At 36.3% G+C, this 24,160-nt stretch overlaps 2 pseudogenes; both read right to left on the bottom strand.

Moving 5' to 3' along the window:
• Positions 1-9,628: 9,628 nt before the first annotated feature.
• On the bottom strand, positions 9,629-15,729 carry LOC138145536 (heterogeneous nuclear ribonucleoprotein H-like; annotated as a pseudogene).
• A 300-nt stretch (positions 15,730-16,029) lies between these two features.
• On the bottom strand, positions 16,030-18,815 carry LOC138145530 (heterogeneous nuclear ribonucleoprotein H-like; annotated as a pseudogene).
• Between the last annotated feature and the right edge of the window lie 5,345 nt (positions 18,816-24,160).

The following is a 24,160-nucleotide window of genomic DNA, read 5'->3' as shown; positions in this document are numbered from 1 at the left end:
AGTCATTCTTAATAAAAACAAATCAAAATTTGCTTCTTTGTGACTTTCAACCATTGCTCCAAATTCTTTCCTCTTAGGCCAAACAGAACATGTTTAAACCTTCCTACACAGCATAGATTTTCTAATAATTGAAGACTGCTCATGTATCTCCCCTAAGTCTTCTCCAGACTGTGCTTCCCCAATTCCTTCAACAAATATTCATAGCATGTTCTTAAGGCTTTTCATCTTTCTGGTTGCCCTCCTCTGGATCACCTCTAGCCTAACATTTTTTTTCAAATGTGACACTAGAAGGCACTTCATATTCTGGATATTGTTTAACAGAGTTCTTATTCATCTTAATTAGATGAATTCTTTATGTTCAAAAATACTGTTGCCAATGAAATTAAGGTAAACTGAGGCACAAATTTCCAATAGGGTTCAATTTACTGGAAAGGCTAGCAGTTACCAATGAAAGGGGTCTTTAGCTCCTTGGCAAGTCAAAAGACCCCAAATGAGGGCAGACAGATCATTTTTATAGTCTAAAGGAAGAGCATCCAAAAATTAGAAAGCATCATCATAATCATAGATGGGTAAGACAATATAACTGGTTTAAAAAGTTTGAAGCATTATAGAAGTGGGGAACAATATCATTGGCTGAAAGTCATGAATGTGGGATAGCTATAATTTTTCCTTTCATCTAGGAAATTCTGATTCATTTAGTCCACCTTCAAGAATAACTAATGGCATATAGATAGAAGATTTTTTCTACTTGTACAAGGATAACTAGTGGTATAGAGATAATAGGTTTTCTTTTAATTAAAGTGATGTATAGGGAAACTGAACTTTTAAACTTAACTCAGAACTTCTGAACTCCTAAACTTCTGAACAAAAAAACTTGACTTTGACAGCCATACAACACATCAGCAGTTATACAGAATAGAATCAATTACAAAATAGAATCAATTTGCTTTTCTCGGTTCCTCTTTTTGATCAATGGGTGATTTGTCTCCCATGGGTCACTTATCTATAAGCTATATAAGATTTATAACATAGTCAATATCAGCAGTGCATATTGCCATAAGCTTTTCTGGGACTAGTCTAGAACAGGCTTTATCACAGTAACTAAAAGTCTAAAAAGAATAAAGAGACAAATGGCAGTCAGGGTCCATTTGCTAATAGTAGTTAACAGGTCATAATCTTGCAGCCAAGTGAACCAAGAAGGATTCCATCAGGGGTCACCTGGGGAGATTTCTGCTATAACTTGTTGGATCTTATATAGGCTTGTCACAGGTCTCCTGACCTGTTAATGTAAGAACAAAATTGATTAATCATAGCACAAACTCTTCCTTGTGTGGTAGTGAGGAGGTCCAGGAATCACGTGCTTTTGTAAAACCGCATAAGCTAAAGAATCTACCTCAATTTGTAGGGGGAAAATGGACTCACTTGTGGTCTGAATCAACTTCCCAATTTCAAGCAAGAAATTCATAATACTTAAAGGATGTACTTTGGACTAGTTTGAGAGGGGAGATTTTCATGTCACCAAGATAATAAGAAAACCCAGCAAATATAAACACCACGAACAAAAGGCCAAAGTAACACAATGATGATCATCAATACAAAATGACATCCTAATAACCCACTCCAGTGCCCATTTAATCAGCACGTTTCATTTTGAGTCCTTGATGGCCCATATAGTCATCTGGTCCCTAGAAACTCCTCCTAGATTTGTCTGGAATTGATCTCATCCCCAAAGATGCCTCTTTTTTTGAAGATGTTTCTCTGGTTCCAAGTCACTTACAGAGATTCCTAGGTAATTCTGTTAAAATCTGCCAGTAACAAGAATTAATACAATTTCGTTGTGTTGATGTTCACTTAGTATAACCGTCTAAGTTTGGTTTTCCAATTACTAGTTCATGTGGTAAAAACTAGCTCAAGCCTTATGGTCCTGATCTCATTAACAACAAAGCTATAAGAAGGACATCAAATTAGGAGTCCGTATCTCATCTGAAGTTTCAAAGAATTTCAGTTTTTACATGTCTCTACCTGTTTCTATTTTTACTCAAACCCTGTACCTGATATAGACACAGTCAACAATGGAGTGAAGGAGGAATCTTAGAAAAGAATATATAAGGGTCTGTCTTATTAAATGGGTCCTTCTTTCTCTTAAAATGACCAGGGAGATACTTCAAATTGGAAAATAATTTCACTCTCTTCGAAATTATCATTGCAATTTTATATGTAAAATCCTTAATCCAATTTTGAAAACTTATTATTAAAACATACTCAGAGCCTGAATTTCTCCTTAGAAAGATTTGGAAGTCAATCATTTACATAGATATACTGTTTTCTCTAAGTTTACTATTTCACTCAATTAGATAATTTTTATATCTTTGTGTGAATTTTTTTTTTTGCATCTTCCTCTTAATTCTTCCCTTAGGAGAACAGCATCCCCATATAATCCCAAAAGAGGAAGATATTTCAAAGACTTAATCTTATATACAAATATGTAACTATTAGCAAACCCAAGCCCTTAGTTGATTATGATATAAAATTTCCTATCAATTCAGACTGAAAATAGTAGATCTTTCATATTTGCCACTTATTATAGAAACTTAAAGGTGTTAGAGTATTACAATAAGAAGGTTCATTATATTAAAAAAAAATACAACTATACCTGCTATGGGTAGAGGGATTTGCTATGGAGAAAGAAACAGGTATTTGACTGTGACAATGTCAGGACTGATCCTCCAAGCCTATGCCTAAGGGCACAGAATGATTTAACATAGGTATCCTAGGATACAGCATCCTTAGTTCTGTTTGATTTCAGATTTGAATCAGTCAATCATATAGAAAAGACCCACAATATCTAAAAGGTATAATTGCTAGGTTTAGGATTAATCAGGTGGGGAAATAGTTCTGTCCAGAAAGAAAATAATACAATGGGCAAACTTAGTCAAGAGGATTCAATCTTCACATATGCCAAGCTCATCCCCTCAGCTTTTCCCAGGTGCAGATATCTACTTGTAGTAGTTTTTATATCACACTTTCTTTAAGCAGTTTCTGGCATTTCCCTTGAATAATGGATTATTGTTTTAATGATATTATATATATATATATATATATATGAATTCAAAACTCAAATTTTACCTCAAATGGCAAACTTCACTGATTATAGCCTATGGCTACATACAGTTACTATTTCTCTAATGTTTTTGCAATAACAACTAACAATAAAAAGTTTACCAGGCTTTTTATTTTTAGAAAATCACTTAACATCCTTTTCTTCTTTTCATGCTTCTTCTTCTTAGGGTTAAATTCATCATGACAAAAATCAATTAGTAGAAATCAAGAAAATACTTACATTCTAGAATTCCACAAAGTGAATGTATGATAGGTCATTTAAAAAACAAAATAGAAAAACACTGGTTATAGTATGCTTCTGGATTAACAGATATCTGTCTCTTAATGTATTATATATTAATCCCTAAAATAAAATTAAATCTTTAAGACAGGAGTCTGTTAGGTTGGCCCAATATGTAACTTCAGTATATACTATTGTAGCTATAACTTCATAATTTTATAATCACAAATCATTACATAAATTACTTCTATACAATAAACAGACTTGTAAGTCTTCCCCACCCTTGCCAAAGAATGTTTCTAATGAAAGAAGAGGTTCCGTTTCTCAGTAAATAAATACACAAGTTTTTTCCACAAGATTTTATGACCTTGTCTAAGCAGATGGTTCCAAGAAACCTGACAAGTTTACAAATAAGGAGATTTTACATCTCTCTCCCTTTCTTTTTTTTTCTCATCAAGTAAGCAACCATTTTTCTCTTTCAAAGTATACCCAATTAAATACTTGATAAGTTTTAACATTATGGCAATAACCTCTAAAAACCTAATTAATAATTTCACAGTCTCCTAATCAAAAGGAGCCAAATTTTCCAGTGATATAATTGTATCATCCTATTAACACCATTTCTTATACAATGATTTTCTAAAATTACAATAAAAGAAAATTTAGAAACACAATAATAATATATACAATATGTATTTTAAATATGAAACTAAACCTATTATCAGCTAGATGACAATTCAGTTGAATGAATTTCCAAATTATCTGACATGAGAAAAATCATTCATTATATCATTTTTAGCATTTTATACTAATCACATTTAAAACCCAATACAGAACTACCCAGTATAGGGCATTCATATTTTATTAAAGAAATCATAGTAGCAATAGCAGTAGTTAACATTTACACAGTGCTTACCACCAACCGGGTACAGTGCTAACCACTTCAAAATCGCTGTATCATTTTGATCTTCATAACCATGCCAGGAGGTGGGTGCTATGATTCATCTCCTTTACACATTAGGAAAGTGAGGCAAACAGAGGCAAGATAATTTGCTTAAGGTCACACAGCTAACAAATTTCTGAGCCTGGATTTTGACTCAGATTTTCCTGAGCCAAATTGTCTTAATGCCAAATAATAAATGTAGTTTGAATTAGGTCCTAATTTGCCACAGTTATCCTATTTAGTTTCAGAATAAAATTTTGTCAAAATCAAATCGGGATTTTTTAATCAGTAGTGGTAACATTTAAAATTTCAAAAAAAATTTCCCAAGGAAAATGAGTCAGCAGTACTTCAAAATTTAGAGTCCATTTTTTAAAATTCACTCAATTCCAAAAAATTTGGTTATACTTCCAACTTCCCCATAATTTTCACTTTATTTCTTTTTAAATCACACCCTCCCCCCAAAAAACCCCAAGCCAATTCCTTTTGTGTTCACAATCTAGCCCCTACTCTCTCACCCATCTCTGAGGCTTTACAGTTTTAACACTGGGGGGTGAAAGACAGGGAGAGGTTATATATGGCAGTCCCAAATTCCCATCCCCATATTTTGTAGACCAGGAATTTCATGCTGTGATTTTATTACTACAATTTCCATATCATAAATAATAACTACATAGCATTCCTCACATCCTTCTTACCTCAAGAAATCTTTCTCGAACCATCCCTTGCAGAACTCCAAACCCCTTTTACTTTCAAACCCTACTTACTAAAGATTCTATTCTTCATTTTTCTATATATCCTTCCAAAGGACTTTGATTAAAGCACTGCAAAACTGGGCCTTTCTTGTTCTCTTTTCACACTCTGATCCAACACTTCCCTTACTTCTTTCTATTTGCTCAATTCCTTTAATCTTTATTCCCCAAACATATCCCAGACTATCTTTAGACCTAATCTTTGTTCCACTGATTTTTTTTGACAGATTTCCTCATATATAAATTAATTGCTAAACTTTTACTTCTTGAGCTGCATGGCCTATTTCAACTCAAGCAATTTAACTACTACTTTACTCAAACAATTATTTCAAACTAGCTTTAATCCATTGTTTCTCTACCAGGTAGAAATCACTTCTTTAACTAGAATAATATGTCTATTACCTTCAATAAGGGGAGAGGAGTTTGTGCTGTTTACTCTTAATCTTAATCCTTAGTGCAAACCTCCAAAGATCCAGTAAAATGTTTTAGCAGTCCTAAAAACCTTCAAACCATGATGTGAAATTTACAGTAAATATTTTATATTTCAGGTGCAAATTCTAATTTCTACTTCATTAATGCCAATAATCACAATTTTTCCTTAAGTTGGGTGCAGTCAGAAGGGGTGGTAGAGGTGGTAGCCCACAGAATTCTAAGAGTTCTGTAACACAGAACACAAGACAGGAAGCCCTCAGTGCCTTATGCCTTCTGTTGAAGCACGGGAGAGGGGGTTTAAATTCTCACAGTTCTGGTTAACAGCTTGCAAATGCCCGGTCTATTCAAATAACAGTTAAGTTCTATTATATTGTTCACAGAAGTAACACAAAGAATTTTTTCCAAATTGAATTTTATACATTCAAGTTGCTTCCTTGAGTAGGCTTCTCTTTCCATGAGCAAGAAGTAGGACAATTGGGGCAGCTAGGTAGCACAGCGAGTAAAAGCACCAGCTCCAGTGTCAGGATGACCTGGGATCGAATCCTGACTCAGACACTCAGCACCCACCCAGAAACACCTGGCCATGTAACCTGGAGCAAGTTACTTAACCCCAATTGCTTAGGGGCAGCCAGGTGGCTCACATACAAGAGCACAGGCTCCCATATCAGGATGACCTGGTTATCGAATCCTGGCTCACACACTTAGCACCCACCCAGAAACACCTGGCTGTGTAACCTTGAGCAAGTTACTTAACCCTGATTGCTTTAAAAAATAAAAGAAGTAATACAATTCTTTAAAATTCAAAGTATAAACTGGCTTTGAAATTTAGCCCAAACTGACTTCCCCTTCCCTAACCTGCAGTTTTATCATTTAGCGTAGTTCAGGGAGGTAGGACTGTAGTTGGGGCTTATAGAGATATAGTTGGAACTGGGGATGTCAACAGAATAGGAAAATCTCTTAGGGGTATAACCCTGTGGGGTGGAGATGTTCAGATATTTCCCTTTCTTCATTTTTTCCTGTATCTATCTATCTTATGTATGTATAACATGTACATGTATATACGATAGTTATGTATGTATGTATATGGGTACATGTGTGTATACATATGTATATATGTATGCATATGTGTGTATATGTGTGTGTGTGTATAGTGATGCTTTTAAATTTGTCCATACCCTTCTCATGCTCAATAGAGCAGAAAACATAGATATACCACTTAATTCTTGGTAGGGACTAATTAACAAAAGCAGAGTTAATCATTTTGACATCACATGATTTGAGTGAATCTAACCCCAAATCCTGCCTAGTGTTTCTATAGTTTATTATTAAAATGGGTAGGGATTTCATAGTCTTCTTGAAAAGTCATTTGGAATCTCCTCCAATTAACAGCCTTACTTGAATCAGGGAGTCTATCATGATTTACAGTAAAATTTCTCATTTCAAAACACACACCGTTTCAAAAATTTCCCTCTAAATTGATTTGTTCTTAACTTTAATTTGTAAACCTCCAAAGTATCTAATTAGATATACTTTTAAAAATTTTAATATTTTATTTTTTTCTGTTACATGTAACTTTTGACATTTGTTTTTTTAAACTTTGAGTTCCAAATTCTCTCTCTTTCTCCCTCACAACCTCCCTTCATTGAGAAGGCAAGCAATTCGATATAGGTTATACATGTATAATCATGCAAAGCACTTCCATATTAGTCATGTTGTGAAAGAAAACATAGATTTTTAAAAATTCCTCAAAAAATAAAGTTTTAAAAAGATGCTTCCATCTGTATTCAGACCCCATCAGTTTTTTTCTCTGGGAATGGAGAGCATTTTTCATCATAAATCCTTCAGAGTTGTTTTGGATCATTGTATTGCTGAGAATGGCTAAGTCATTTACAGCTGATCATCTAACAATGTTGCCATTACTTTGTACACAGTACATTTCACCTTGCATCAGTTCATGTAAGTCATTCCAGGTTTTTCTGAGAGCATCCTGCTCATCATATCTTATAGCACAATAGTCTTCCATCATAATCACACACCATAATTTGTTCAGCCATTCCCCAATTAATGCATATTTCCTCAATTTCCAATACTTTGTTATCAGAAAAGAGCCACTGTAAATATTTTTGAACCTATAGACCTTTTTCCTTTTGTTGTTGTTTTTTTCTCTTTTGGAATACAGACCTAGTAGGGGCATTGCCAGGTCAATATGTTTTATAGCCTTTTGGGCATAGTTCCAAATTACTCGTAGAATGGTTGAATCAGTTCACAACTCTACCACCAGTGTATTAATGTCTATTTTTCCCCACATTCCCTCCAACATCTGTCATTTTTCTTTTCTGTACTATTAACCAATCTAATATGTATGAGGTAGTACCTCAGAATTGTTTTAATTTGAATTTCTAATCAGTAATGAGTTAGAGCATTTTTTCATATGGCTATAGATAGCTTTGATTACTTCCTCTGAAGACTATTCATATCTTTTGATCACTTATCATACATAGACTGAGAACTCCAGAAGAAACTGCTACCACTGCCTGTACTGTTGCTGATTCAGTGGCTCCCAAGGTCTGCTCCTGGTTTTCTAGGACTGGGGCTGCACTGGAGTGACCTGTACTACTCTGTGCTCCACTCTTACCCAGGTGCAACAGACTTTTCCTCTTGACCGTCTGAGTTGTCTTTGGATGGAAAATTATTTCAACCCATCCTTTTGTGGGTTGTTGTTCCAGGAATTGATTTATGGAGTTATTTAAAGGTGTTTAGAGGAGTTTGGGGGAGAGCTCAAGCAAGTAGCTGCCTATTTTCTGCCATCTTGACTGCACTCCTAGGTGTTCTAACAGAACTTATTTGCCTTTTAGTTGTTCCCTGATTTACATAGCTTTTCTCATTTTATGAACCAGAAACAAACCTAGTTGTTGCTGTCGTTGTCTCTTTTCACCCCCTTTGGCTACTTTCAAACCAACTTCAGTTCCCTATTACCTTCTCCTTTGCATTAAAATAATAAATCTTTTGCTTTCCTGGGAACGCTGATATGTATCTTTTGATTACTCCTCAGCCTAAGCTGGGAGTTTCCCTTAAAGAAAAATTTTCTCTGAGGAGTTTGTCCTGTAGGAGGATTCCTGGGTAATTATTATTATTATCATCATCATTGTTATTACTAAATAATTGCTCAAATACAAAAACAGTACATTACATTAAGACAAACCAGCAAAGTTACAACTTCCACAAGTGTTGGGGTCTGATGTTGGCTTGGAAGAATTTGGTCTGAGGGGCAAGTCAGGTCTCCATGGCGTCCTCCATGAAGAAATCCCTCAGGGAAAAGTTTCCCTGGAGTGTTCAAATGTTTTCTCTAAGAGACTACCCCCAAGTAACCAGCTTCCCTCCCTCAGTCCTTTCATTGTTGCCAATTGTTAGGGTGGAAATTAAAGTAAACTGAGCACAAAGTTCCAAGAATATTCAATTCATTGGTAAGTCTAGCAGTTACCAATAAAAGGAATCTTTAGCTCCACAGCAAGCCTGAAAACCTCAAATGAGAGCAGACAGTTCATTTTTACAGACAAAAGGAGCATCCAAAAACGAGAAGACAACATCATAGATGGGCAAAACCATATGATTAGTTACAAAGCCTACAGCATCATAGATGGAGAAGACAATATGACTGTTTACAAAGTTTGAAGCTTCACAGGTGTGATGGACAATATGACTAGGAATTGGGAATGTAAGTAGCAACAATTCTTATTTCCATCTAGGAAATTCTGATTGATTTAGCCCACCTGAAATAATAACTAATGGCATATAGATAACAGATTTCTTCTAATTGTACAAGGACAACTATGGGTATAGAGATAATAGGTTTTTTTTTTTTAATTAAAGTGGTTTATAGGGAAACTGAACTTTTAAACTTCACTCAGAGAGGAAATCTGAACTTCTGAACTCAACTTCTGAAATTAACTCAGAGACAAAGAAACTTGACTTTGGCAGCTGTACAAAATGTTGGCAGATACAGAATAGAATCAATTATAAAATAGAATCAATTTTATTTTCTCAATACTGAAACTGATTTTTTTATCCTGATTTCACTTACAGTAAGCATAAATGCCAAACTTGTACTGTTTGTTTTTCTTTATTAAAAAAAAGTTGAGCAAGAGTCAGTGATCAGGATCATATTCACCATTCACCACTCACACTGGACATGCCAGACATCCTTCCCATTCTGTTCACTCCCATAGGTGCAAGGCTCCCACTACTGTGGTAGCTACTCTTCCTCACTCCTTGGCTCCCTATACAATGTATGTTTGAAAATCAGTGGAGTTTTCCTGTAAAACTTGGTCGCATCCACTAATCCTGCTTTGACCACCATAGCCTCCTCTGACTCCCACTCAGCTGCTGGCTAGCTGGACCATCATAAATGGACTGGTTTGACAAGTCCATGCCTCCCATTGTTTGGCTACCATAAACACCACCACTTTCTTCTGTAGAATTCAGGAAGAGTTTTACATATCTTTGCTGTATATTTGCTTTGTCTTTTGACATAACTGCCTCATCTTCTCAAGAAGCAAATTCAACATCTTCTCCAATCATCTGCCATCAGATCCAATTTCAATGTGTACTCAAACAGGGTTGAATGGTAAAAAAAAATTATGTCATTCTCAGTAGCTCTGCAAGGTAATCCTCTCCTGTGCACACTATGACCTGTTGTATCAGACATTCTGGAAAAACAGTCATTGAGGTCTCTTCCAAAATCTATGCAACTGAAAGCCATACCCATTATTATAGCCACTGTAGTCATCACTGCCTGTATACCGTGCACCATAGGCACCTCCCTTCATTCTTTCAAACCCAGTTCCTCTACTAATCTATATTAGTATATATATACACTAATCTACTACAGGTCTATATATATACCTGGCAACTGCATGGCTATTAACTGTCTTTTTTGCACTCAATAATATTTTATTTTTCCCAATTACATGTAAAGATAGTTTTCAATATTCTTTTCTATAAAATTTTGATCTCCAAATTTTTCTCCCTCCCTTCTCCCCAAGACAGCAAGCAATCTAATACAGGTTATACATGTACAATCATGTTAAACATATTTCCACCATAGTCGTGTTGTGAAAGAAGAATCAGAATAAAGTGGGAAAGCTACAAAAAAAGAAGTGAAAATAGTATGCTTTGATCTGCATTCAGACTCCATCATTATTTTTCTGGAAGTGGGTAGCATTTGCCATCATGAGTCTTTTGGAATTGTCTTCGTTCATTGCTGAGAACCATCTATTATAGTTGAGCATCTCACAATGTGGCTTTTACTGTATACAATGTTCTCCTGCTTCTGCTTACTTCACTTAGTATTAGTCCATGTAAGTCTTTTCCAGTTTTTCTGAACTCCACCTGCTTATCATTTCTTATGGAACAATAATATTCCATTACATTCATACACCACAATTTGCTCAGCTATTCTCCAGTTGATGGGTATCCCCTCAGTTTCCAATTCTTTGCCACCACAAAAGGAGTTGCCATAAATATTTTTGTATATGTGGGTCCTTTTTCCTTTTTTATGATCTCTTTGGAATATAGACATAGTAGTGGTATTGCTGAAACAAAGGGTATACAATTTTATAGCCCTTTGGGCAAAGTTCCAAATTGCTTTCCAGGATGGTCAGATCAGTTCACAACTCCACCAATAATGCATTAGTGTTCCAATTTTCTCACATCTTCTCCAACATTTATTTTCCTCTTTTGTCATGTTAACCAATCTGATAGGTGTGATGTGGTACCTCAAAGTTGTTTTAACTTGTATTTCTCTAATGAACAACTTAGAACATTTTTTCATACAACTATAGATAGCTTTAATTTCTTCATCTGAAAACTGCCTGTTCATATTCTTAGACTGTTTATCAACTGGGTAAGGAATTGTATATTGTATTCTTATATTTGATTTAATTCTCTATATATTTGAGAAATGAGGCCTTTATCAGAAATATTGACTGTAAAAATTGTTTCCCAGCTTTCTGCTTTCCTTCTACTCTTGGTTGCATTGGTTTTGTTTGTGCAAAACCTTTTAAATTTAATATAATCAAAATTACCCATTTTATATTTTATAATATTCTCTATCTCTTGTTTGGTCATAAATTTCTCCCCTCCTCATAGATCTGACAGGTAAACTATTCTTTTTTTCTCCTAATTTGCTTGTGGTATCACCTTTTATGTCTAAATCATGTGCCCATTTCAACCTTAACTTGGTATAGGGTGTGAGATGTTGGTCTATGCCTAGTTTCTGCTATACTATTTTCCAGTTTTCCCAGCAGTTTTTGTCAAATAGTGAGTTCTTATCCCAAAAGCTGAAATCTTAGGGTTTATCTAATACTAGATTACTATAGCTATTTACTACTGTTTCTTGTGTAACTAAACTATTCCACTGATCTACCACTCTATTTCTTAGCCAGTACCAAATAGTTATCATGATTGTCACTTTATAATATAAGTTTAGATTAAGTACAGCTTAACCACCTTCCCTTGCATTTTTTTTCATTAATTCTCTTGTTACTCTGGACCTTTTGTTCTTCCAGATGAATTTTGTTATTATTTTTTCTAGCTCTATAAAATAATTTTTGCTAGTTTGCTTGGTATGGCACTGAATAAGTAAATTAATTTGGGTTGAATTTTTATTTTTATATTAACTCAGCATACCCATTAACAATTGATATTTTTCCAAAATTTACATCTGACTTTATTTGTGTGAAAAGTGTTTTGTATTTGTGTTCATATAGTTCTTGGGTTTTTCTTGGCAGTTAGATTCCAAAACATTTTATATTGTTCATGGTTATTTTAAATGGAATTTCTCTTTCTATCTCTTGCTGCTAGGCTTTGTTGGTAATATATAGAAATAATTATTTGTGTAGGTTTATTTTATATCCTGCAACTTTGTTAAAGTTGTTAATAGTTGATTCTCTAAATATACCATCATATAATCTTTAAAGAGTGATAGTTTTGTTTCCTCATCGACTATTCTAATTCCTTCAATTTCTTTTTCTTCTCTTATTGCTAAAGCTATAAAACTAACATTTCTAGTACAATATTAAATAATATTAGTGATGATAATGGGCATCATTGTTTCACCCCTGATCTTATTGGGAAAACTTCTAGCTTATCCCTATTATTTAATTAATAATTATTTATTAATTATTTATATAATTAATATAATAATAAAATAAATTATTATTTAATTAATAATTGTTTTATTACATTATAATATATGTAAACATATAGTATTATACTCTATGATATGAGAATAAAATTTAACATAATAATGCTATTATAATTATTAACCACTAATAATTATTATAATTTATAATAATATTAATAGTTAATAAAATATGAATGAACAATATTAAATATGTTTGCTGACAGTTTTAGATAGATACTGCTTGTATTTTAAGAAAAATTCCATTTATTCTTATTATCTCTAGTGTTTTTTAATAGCAATGGGTGCTGCATTTTGTTAAGAAACTTTTTCTCCATCTATTGAGATAATCATATGGTTTCTGTTAGTTTTATTATTGATATGGTAAATTATGCTGATAGTTTTTCTAATATTGAACCATTGTGGCATTCCTCATATAAATCTCCCCTGGTCATAGTGCATTATTCTGGTGATAAACTTCTGTAATCTCTTTGCCAATATATTTTATGTTTAAAAATTTGCATCATGGGGCGGCTAAGTGGTACAGTGAGTAAAGCGCTGGCCCCCGGAATCGGGGGGACCTGAGTTTGGTTCAGGCCTCAGACACTTAACACCCACACAAAAAAAAGCTGTGTAACCTTGGGCAAGTTACTTACCCCTAATTGCCCCCCAACAGGCAAAATAATAATAATAATAATAAAGTTCTTTTTTTTTTTTTTCAAATCCGGGCTCAGATACTTAGCACCACACCCAGAAATAACTGGCCGTGTAACCTTGAGCAAGTTACTTAACCCCGATTGCTTTAAAAAATTTTTTTGCATCAATATTCATTTGGGAAATTGGTCTATAATTTTCTTTCTCTGTTTTAGCTTTTTCTGGTTTAGGTACCAGAACCATATTTGTGTCATAAAAGGAATTTGGTAAGATTCCTTCTTTGTCTTTTTTTTTCCAAATAGTTTATATGGTATTTGAATTAATTGTTCTTAAAATGTTTGGTAGAATTCACTTGAAAATCCATCTAGCCCTGGAGATATTTTCTTAGGGAGTTCATTGATAGTTTGTTCAATTTCTTTTTCTAAAATGAGATTTTTTAATTATTTAATTTATATTATGACATCAAAGTCATCTTATACCCATACCCTATCTATGTATATTGCTTCTAACTGCCTTAATAGAGATACAGTTCTCAAGAGTTACAAGCAATTGGGGTGGCTAGGTGGCACAGTGAATAGAGTACTGGCTCTGGAGTAGGACCTGAGTTCAAATCTGGCCTTAAGACACTTAACATTTACTAGCTGTGTGACCTTGGGCAAGTCAACCCCAATTGCCCTGCCTTCCCCCCTCCAAAAAATAAAAAAGAGTTACAAGTACCATCTTCCCATGTAAGGATGTAAACAATTTAATCCTATTAGATAACATGCTTTTTTTTTTCCTTTCCTGTTTACCTTTTTTATGCTTCTCTTGATTCTTATATTGTAAAATCAAATTTTCTGTTCACCTCGTCTTTTCATCAGAAAAGTCTGAAATTCCCCTATTTCATTGAATATCCACCTTTTCCCCTGAAAGACTATCCTCAATTTTACCTTTTAGGTGATTTTTGCTTGTAATCCAAGCTCCTTTGCATTCCAGAATATCATATTCCAAGTCCTCTGATCCTTTAATGTAGAAGCTGCTAAATCCTGTGTAATCTTGACTGTGGTTCCATGATACTTGAATTGTTTCTTTCTGGCTCTTTGCAGTATTTTCTCCTTTTGGTGATAATTCTAGAATTTGGCTACAATATTCCTTGGAGTTTTCATTTTGGGATCTCTTTCAGGAGTTGAGCAGTGGATTCTTTCAATTACTATTTTATTCTCTGGTTTTAGGATATCAGGGAAGTTTTCCTTGATAATTTATTGAAAGGTGCTGTCCAGGCTGTTGTTGGTCATCTATCCTGTTGATTACCTGTCCTGAATCTATTTTCCAGGTCAGTTATTTTTCCAATGAGGTATTTTACATTTTCTTCTATTTTTTTCTTTCTTTTGATTTTGTTTGACTGAATTTTTTTTTTATTTTTTTTGCTTTTTAGAGAAGGGAATGCAAGGCAGTTGGGGTTAAGTGCCCAAGGTCACACGACTAGCAAGTGTTAAGTGTCTGAGGCCAGATTTGAACTCATGTCCTCCTGACTCCAGAGACAGTGCTCTATTCACTGCACTACCTAGCCACCCCAAAATATTAGAGGTACTGATGGCACTGCCATTGCTGCAGAGTCAGAAAGTCCCTGTTTCAAGTCCTGCCTCTGACATAGAATGGTTTGTGATTCTTTTGTTTGTTTTGTTTTGAGGGGGGAGGACAGGGCAATTGGGGTTAAGTGACTTGCCCAAGGTCACACAGCCAGTAAGTATTAAGTGTCTGAGCACAGATTTGAATTCAGGTCCTCCTGTCTCCAGGGCTGGTGCTCTATTCACTGCACTACCTAGTTGCCCCTTGATTGATTCTTAATGTTTCATAGAGTTATTAGCTTCCACTTGCCTAATTCTAATTTTTAAAGAATTATTTTCTTCACTGAGATTTAGTACCTCCTTTTCCATTTGTCCAATTCTGATTTTTAAGGAGTTGTTTTTTCAGTCAATTGTTGTCCTTTTTACAAGCTGTTGACTCTCTCTTGCATAACTCTCATTTCTTTCCCCAATTCTTCTTCTACCTTTCTTATTTGATTTTTAAAATTCTTTTTGAGCTCTTCCAAGGTTTTTTAGACTTGAGACCAATTCACAATCCCCTTTGAGGTTTTGAATGTAGACATTTTGACATTGTTACCCTCTTCTGAGTTTGGGTTTTGGTCTTCCCTCTCATAGTAGTTTTCTATGGTCCGGGCTCCTTTCTGGTTTTTGCTCATTTTTAGACCATTTCATGACTTTTAAAGTTGAGCTCTGCTCCTTGGGGTACATGTGGCACTGTCCCAAGCTTCTTGCACTGTAGGCCATGGGCCTAGTCCCTGGCTTTCTGTGCTAGGGACTTCAGGGCTCATAGTTTGCCCACCGCACAGAGGTACCCCCAGCTTGGTCACACCTGTTGTGCCAGTGTTTGGGTGCTGGCAGTTTGCCATCTGCTCTGGGGCTAGAGACCTCACTCTTAGCTTGATGTGCCACTAGTCTGCTGAGCCAGGACCAAGGGGCCTAGGTTGCTGATCTGTGCTGTGGCTAAGGGCTTCCTGCTGGCTGCCCATATTCTATCTGTGCTAATCTGTGCTCCCCTTTTATCCAAGTGAGACAGACTTTTCCTGAAGTACTACCACATTCTCTCAGGCTGGAAATTTGTTTCACTCTGTCTTTTTGTGGGTTCCGTTGCTCCAGAATCTATTTAGAAGCTTGATTTAACATTGTTTCTGAGGGAAAATGGGGAGAGCCTAAGGCAGTTTCCTGGCTTCTATCCACCTTTTTGGCTCCACCTTAGCCATTAACTTTTGAGGAGAATCATGAGTACAAATTTCTGCCCAGCCATTCTTGAAGATTTCAATGCACCTGTGCCCTATTCTTTCCTTGTGTTTCTTTAGAGCCATTTCAGCTATTTCCTGTGAAACAAACTGCACAAAGGCCTTCTCAATACTCCTCCCCTGGAAGTCCATGTTAATCCATTGGAAGGCAATGTTATCCCATTTGGCACAATTTCAAACCCTGAAAAAAAACTGAACAATTTCTTCCTTGCTGTAGCCAAATGGGAGTTCTGAAACATGCACAAAGCAATCATTGGCAGCATCAGGACTGTTTGGATCAGTATGCTTCAGCACCCAATCCATTGCAACATTGTTCAACCTGAATACTTCAATATATCTGTGTCCCATATTTTCTCTGTCTTTTTTCAGTGCCAATTTGACTTTGTCTCCTGACTCAAGTTCAACAAAATGTTTCCACGCTTGGTCTGCCTTCTTAGTTATAGATGAAACTAATGCCTGAAGCTCCATTTTGAATTTGGCATTCCAAGAAGAAGCATTGGACTTCACTAGCCAAGCAGGAGTGGGGCAAACCCTGGGTCTTTACCACAAGTCTTCTCCACCTTTAGTGATCAGCTTGTTCTGTCAGTGAGAGCAGTTTAATACTTGATTTTGGCAGGGTTATGAAGAAATGCTTGTTAATTTTCAAGAATTAATTTTTAAAGTCTAGTCAGGAAGCATTTATTAAGCACCTACTATGTGCCAAGCACTGACGATACAAAGAAAAGGATTCTTTTTTTAAAAGGGGAAGGCAAGGCAATTGGGGTTAAGTGACTTGCCCAAGGTCACACAGTTAGTAATGTGTGTCAAGTGTCTGAGTCCAGATTTGATCTCAGGTCCTCCTGACCCCAGGGCCAGTGCTCTATTCACTGTGCCACCTAGCTGCCCCCAGTGTCCCTGATTTTGAGCTTCCAATGTAGAGAGAGAAACAGCATGCCAACAACTATGCACAAACCAGATAAAAATAGAATAAATTGGAGAAAATCAACCAAAGGAAGGCATTAACATTAGAGCTATTTTGAAAATGATTATTAAAGAAGGTGGGACTTTAAGTGAACTTGAAGGAAGGCAAGGGAGCCAGGAGATAAAGATGAGGAATGAGAGAAATCCAGGCACAGTGAAAATGTTTAGAGTTGGAGGATGAGGTGTCTTGTGGGAGGTGCAGCAGGAAATGTCACTGAACTGTAGAGAAGGTGGAGAAGAATCAGCTATAAGATGACTGGAAAAGTAGGAAGGGCCCAGGTCATGAAGGGTTTTAAAAACCAAGCAGAGGATTTTATATTTAGTCATTGAGATAATAAAGAACCACTGGAGTTTATTGAATGAAATAAGTCATACAGAGATATTACTATACTAATAAGTATATAGATTATAAAACATACAAAATAGGCATTTGTAAAGGAGAGGAAGAGATAGAGACTGGACATGCATTTGAATTGTCATAGAGAACGTTTGCATGAGGAAAGTCCCTCTACCAATGCAAGTCAATACCTTTCCTGCAACTTTAGACTATCAGGGTTGCTGAGGGCACTGAGAGAGGGAATTTTAATAAAGGCACTAAATTGCTTATCTAGAAACACACAACCACTATGAGTCAGCAGCAAGATTGGAACCCAGATCTTCTTTGTTCTGAAGCTGCTCCTCTATCCTCTATACCATGCTGCCTCAAAATAAAGATGAAATCATACTACATTTATTAATAGCATCAAAACCCTTTTTGTTCTCAATAAAATATTAGTAGTACTAATTTTGTCTTAGTGAGAATGTTGTAATAAAGTTTCATTATTGCTGAAATTTTTAGTTTAATAGTTTGTTATATAATTCAAAGTTCTGATTCTCTGTTCAATTCATTTTTGGTTTTTTTTTAGATAATTGGTCTTAATGGCAGTCATAGGCAAAAGGAAAAGAAAGTAAAGACACTTCCAAAACATCAATAGCTCCAACAGAAGAAGCACATCGTTGTCTATACTCACTAACTTATGATAGCAGTTTTTCAGCCCTATCCACTGATTATACAAAGGGTTGTTTTTTTGTGGTTGAAATTCAGCTAATAAATTTCCATATTCCCAGATGTCAATCAAATTCCTTGTTCTTGCAAACTAATTGGAAGGTATTGCATTTATATGTGTTTAACAAATGGGTTAAAAAACTACTGAAACTTATCATTTTTGCATAATTTTATAAGGTTTAGAAAAGTCTATTTCCAAGCTTTTAAAGTGTGCCATTAGGAGAGTATTTATAGGTGGTTCACATTCTTTTCAGCAATCAAAACTTGAACACAAGTATCCCAGGAGGAGAAGGTAATAGCAGTGTCACATTTGGCAGAGAAGCCAAGAAAGATGAGGATTGGGAAGTGATCATCAGATTTGGCAATTAAGAGATTGTTGGTAACTTTGAAAAAGGCAATTTCAGTTGAGTAAGGATTCAAGGATAATTAGATGATTGAGAACCTTGGAGATAGGAAGGATTAGGGTGCCCTCCATGGAAACAGGCAATTTCAGAAGAGGGGTTGGTTGGAGGAAGTGGAGATGTAGATCTGCAATGCAGATCAGTCATTCATTCTTGCTCATTCTGTGCTACACATTCTTTTTCATAGGGAAAAAAAAAAAAAGAAAAATGGAGAGGGGGAAATTGTGTCTTACTCACTGGTCATTTCCCCATAAGGAAGAGCCCTTTGGATGATGGGTGACCACAAAAGCCATGCTGCAGGTGATGTAGGTGTGGGAACAGTGGTATGGGAGTATTTTACTCCCCCAGAATTTCATTTGCATAATCGATGCTGATGCATAGTTTGGGATTAGTTTATAACTACCCAGAGGAGCTAACAGGTAGAGCACAGGAAGCTAGCAGCGCAAGAGGTTGGGGGAGGAGGTATAATTAGGGTATCTAGGTGGCACAGTGGACAGAGTCATGGGTCTGAAGCTCAGGAAGATTCATCTTCATGAGTTCAAATCTGGCCTCAGATACTTACTAGTTGTATGATCCTGGGCAAGTCACTTAACCCTGTTTACCTCAGTTTCTCATCTATAAAATGAGCTGGAGAGGAACATGGCAAACTACCCCAGTACCTTTGCCAAGAAAACACCAAATGGGGTCACAAATACTCAGATATGACTGAATAACAACAACAAATTGAGCTACAATAGGTAAAGAGGATGATGTGGTTGTGTTGGAGTCAAACCTAGTATTAGCTATCAAGGAAAGGATGGGATGTGACCCATCTTCCCATTCTACTTTTGGTTGACAATAAGCGGCAAAGGTTAGGTTTAAACATAGGTTTCCAATTCCCAGTATAATGTTTTTTCCCCTACACCAAGTTTTTATTTCTTCTTAGAGCATGATGAAAATAAGACCAAGGTCATGAGTTCCAACCCTTCATAATAGCTAGCATGCATATAGAACTTTCAGATTTAAAAAGCACTTTTCATTGGGGTGGCTTGGTGGCACAGTGAATAGAGCACCAGCCCTGAAGTCAGGAGAACCTGAGTTCAAATATGGCCTCAGACACTTAACACAAAAACTAGCCATGTGACCTTGGGCAAGTCACTTAACCTCAATTGCACTACCTTCTTCCCCCAAAAAGCAAAAAAATAAATCCCTTTTCATAAATTATCTCATTTCATCCTCACAACTGTGAGGATAGGTGCCATGATTATTCTCTCCATTTTAGAGATGAGGAAACTGAGACTAAGTGACATTATGTGAGTTATCCAGTTTCCAGAGGCAGGAAACTAGTTAATAACTATTCTAGTACAAAGGGCTTATCTTGGTCACAAAAAAGTTTTGGAGTGCTGTAGGAAGAAGGCAGAGGACAGTTGGTTCAGTATAGCCTCTCTCCACAACTTGAAATCCACTTAAATAAGAGAACATTTTGTCCAGTTCCCAGAGGATATCAGATGTCAAGGACTCCATGCAGGAATACCTTCAATAACATCCCAGTAAAGTGGTCTTCCAGACTTTACCTAAAGATCTCAAGCCAGGGAGAAGAACGTGGTAGAAAGGAGAAAGTTTCGAATTCTGGTTCTGCTAATTTACTACCTGTGTGGCCTTGGACAAGTCATAGAACTTTTCTGGGCCTCAGTTTCCTCTTCTGTAAAATGAGAAGTGGACTAGACCACCTCTCAGAGCCCTTTCAACTCTAGACTAATGATCTCAGGCCCTCCTGAGGCAATCCATTCATGTTTTGGAGAACTCTTCAGAGGGATCTTACAGATCATTTCTTTGACTCTCTCATCTTCACAGAGCCACAGATTTTGGACATATGAGGGCACTTTAGGGATCAACTGATCTAAACCTTTGATTTCACAGATGAGAGAACTGAGTCCCAGAGTGGGATGAAATGAAATGACTCATCCAATGCCACACAGCCAGATAATGGAGCCAGAAATAAAACCCAGTTCTCCTGATTTTTGGCCCCATGTACCCTTCTACTGTTTCAATTCAATCCAATCCAATAAGCATTTAGTTAACACCTGCTACTTGCCAAACACTGTGCTAAGAGCTGGGGTTATAAAAAGAAAAATGAAAGAGTTGTTGTCATTAAGGAGTTTATATTCTATTGGGGAAAGACCCAGGTCATTCTACTGAGCATAGATCATCAGCATCTTCTTGTCCCAAGAAGGGTATTGGTGCAGAGTGGCCAGAGCCCTGTAGTTGTCATGAGGAAGTCAGTTCAAATTTCACCTCTGACATTTACTATGACCACAGACAAGCCACCTAATATCCTTGATCCTCAGTTTCCTCATCTATAAAATAGGGATCATGGTGGCATCTCCTGCATATGATTGCTGCCATGATTCTGTATTACACTGGAAAGTAAATAACTCTGGAATCAATGACCCAAGTTCCCATCCTACATCTGATGCTGACTACCTAGGATTCTGAGGCCAGTCATTTATCTCACTTCAATTTCCTTATCTGTCAAAAGAGACAGTTGGACTGCATGGCCTCTCACATATTCCAAGATTGAAAGTCCTATGAGTATATATATACTCATATATAAGTGCATATACATGTACATACATACACACATGCATAAATATACACACACTACAAATATTCATACACCTATGTATAAATATCTATACTCATGTGCATACATATGTATACACACATAAGTATATACAATTATACATATGAGTATAGATATATACATGCTAAAGTGTGGGTACACACATATTTATATATGTCTATATATGCACATACATGAGTATATATATAATACATTGCAAGTATTAATGCACTATAAATCTGTCTGCTATTATTATTCAAATGAGAGTGAAAGCTCTTAAAGTGCTACAAATGTTAGTTATTATCATTACTGTTGTTATTATTTTTATTGCTATTATCCACATAAATGAACTCTGGCATGGCCTCCAATAACAATAGAGGAATTTTTTTTTTCTCTAACAAAAGCATCTGCTCTAAATACAGCAATTTATGGTCTGAGAACACTAAGTGGGTTGTGTGTAACTCGACTCCAATTTTAATGTCTTCTAGTACCCCCGGTGCTTGTATGAGTTAATGACAATGCAGCTGTCCCCTTGGCTGTTATCAGCCTTCCTATTTCTGCATTTCCCAAGCCCATGATTAACAGTCAGTCTTAAGTGGGAGTTTGCCCTGTGGGATATTCATTCCATTAACCAAGGTAGTGATTTCAATGGTAACAAGGTCTTCCTCTACTTCAGCTGAAAAAATCTTTGGTCTTTAAGTCAAATTTCCTTCAGGATATTTTCCTAGCTGCATTTATAGTTGACTCAGGCTCATTAAAGATGCCATTTTAGTTCCCTGAATCTCTCTCTTCTCTCCTGGGAAGATGAGCTGATACTGCCTGAGAATATACTGGCAGATTCAACAGAAAGAAGACAGCAGCTCTTGAGCCAATATTTGAATGGACTGGCTCTCTATTAGGGCTTAGAAGGGGGAAATACCAGCCCACATTTTAGAGCATTCCTGGTTATCAAGTACTGACTACTATTGATCCCATATTTAGAACTAAAAGGGAATTTGGAGATGACCTAGTCTCATAGAAGGGTCCTCCATCTAAGGATATTAAGTCCAATCCTCCTGTGTTAGAGATGAGGAAACTGAGGGCCAGGGAAATAAAGTGACTTGCTGTGAAAGTGACTGTGATAGAGGCAGGATCTGAACTGAGGTCCAGAACCAGGGCTTTTTCCAAATTAAGGAACTTGAGACCCAGAGGAGTCAAGTGACAAGCCCAATACCACACAATGTAAATGACAGAAATGACATTTGAACCCAAGACTTTGAAATTGAAGAGGTCATCTGGTCTAACCCTTCTATTTTACAAATGAGGAAACTGAGACCAAGAAATGTGAACTGAGTGGCCCAAGATCACACAGCTAATAAGTAAAAAGCTAGCATTTAAACCTAGATTCTCTGACTCTAAATGCAGTGTTCTTTCCACTTCCCTACACACTTCATTAGATCCTCACAACAACTCAGTAGATTAAACAAGGTGGGAATTATCTCCATTTTTGCAGAAGAGAATGCTGAAGCCTGACAAGGGGAAGTTACTTCTTGAGGGATTCACAAGTAAGAAGCACTAGAGCCCAGGCTTGAATTCACATCTTCCTACTCTAAGCCTTTCCACTATACATTCTCCATGAAGATAACCAATAGACCTCGTACCCATTGGTGAGTTAGGGGGGTGTCTAGCATGTGAAGACTTCCCCCAACAGAATGGGCAGATGAGAACAATTTGCCCCAACAGCTACAAAGGTAGCTGAAGCAGATGCTAGGGAATACTTAGAGCTTGGTCAGACATTGAAAACTTCAAAGTTAGCCAATGGCATCCCAGGCCATCACCCATCATCCTGACTTTTGTTTTGCCATTGGACTTTTCTGATCCTGTAAGAAAGAGGCTGATGAGTTTGTGCAACTCTGCCTCTCTTAAATCCAATTCTTGAGCAAGTCAAGACATCACCCAGTGATGTCACTGATCCTCTTTGGAAATGAAGGACAAACACTCTCCATGTAGAAGGGTTGGTATTAACAGTAAGCAAAGAAATCAACTCTCTATGTAATACAATTTCAGATAGCTTCCAATCCAAAATAACTCCTTCTTAACTATCCTTCCACATATGTGAAAAGATTTTCCAAGATCAATAGTCCTTTTCCAAATGAAGGGAGTTACCTAGGATTAGATTCAGGGACCAAAGAAGTTTTCTCTGTTTTTTTCTCTCTACCTTAATGTTGACCCTAGAGAAGAAAAATCTTACATTCTCATGAGAAATAAGCAAAACCCAAGAGACAGGAGTCTTCTTGGCAACCTGTGAAGGTCCTAGGTCAGTGGAAACAGTGGAAGAAGAAAAAGAGAAAAGATCACACAGGCTTAAGACTTGACTCTAATGGACCTATTCTGTGCATTTGTGTGGTCTAGCTTATTGATCATCTGACTACATGTGGAGTCTTCCCAGTCTCAGTAAAGTAACCACTGCTTTGCTCAAGGACACTACTCTGAGTGTGTTTTGCTGGTATGATGCTTTACTCAAAGAAGACTTAGATAAGAGCAGAGAGGCCATGCTCCTCCCAATTTCAGATGGCACAATCAATTGCTAAGCATTCATTAAGTACCTGCCATGGCCAGAGACTGTGTTAGGTTCTGGACATATGAGATAAGAAGGAAATGATCGATTCCTCAAGGAGCTTATCTTCTATCAGAGGAGGCAAACATACTCATAAATATGTATACAAAATAAAGGGAAGGGAATTTATCTCATATCTTTTATTTCTATTATTATTTTTATTACTTCACAGTCTTTCTTTAATTTTCATTTACCATGATTCCCTTCTAAGTCCTTTTTTTTAAAAAATGTATTTACTTTATTCTTAAGAAATAAAACAAACATTTCCATAACATGGTAGAATAGGAAAAAAAACATGATTGTACATGAAACTGGAAATTTATTAAGTGTGATTCTCAATTCCTTTTTTTTTTGGAGGGGGGAAGGCAGGGCAATTGGGGTTAAGTGAATTTCCCAAGGTCACAGGCTAGATTTGAACTCAGGTCTTCCTGACTCCAGGG

This window comes from Petaurus breviceps, unplaced genomic scaffold (assembly GCF_028583685.1).
Source record: "Petaurus breviceps papuanus isolate PSGF00001 unplaced genomic scaffold, PetGlider_PUasm1.0 139, whole genome shotgun sequence".
Taxonomy (NCBI): domain Eukaryota; kingdom Metazoa; phylum Chordata; class Mammalia; order Diprotodontia; family Petauridae; genus Petaurus; species Petaurus breviceps.
Note: the sequence above shows the minus strand (reverse complement) of the source record. Positions and strands in the feature narration are given on the sequence as shown.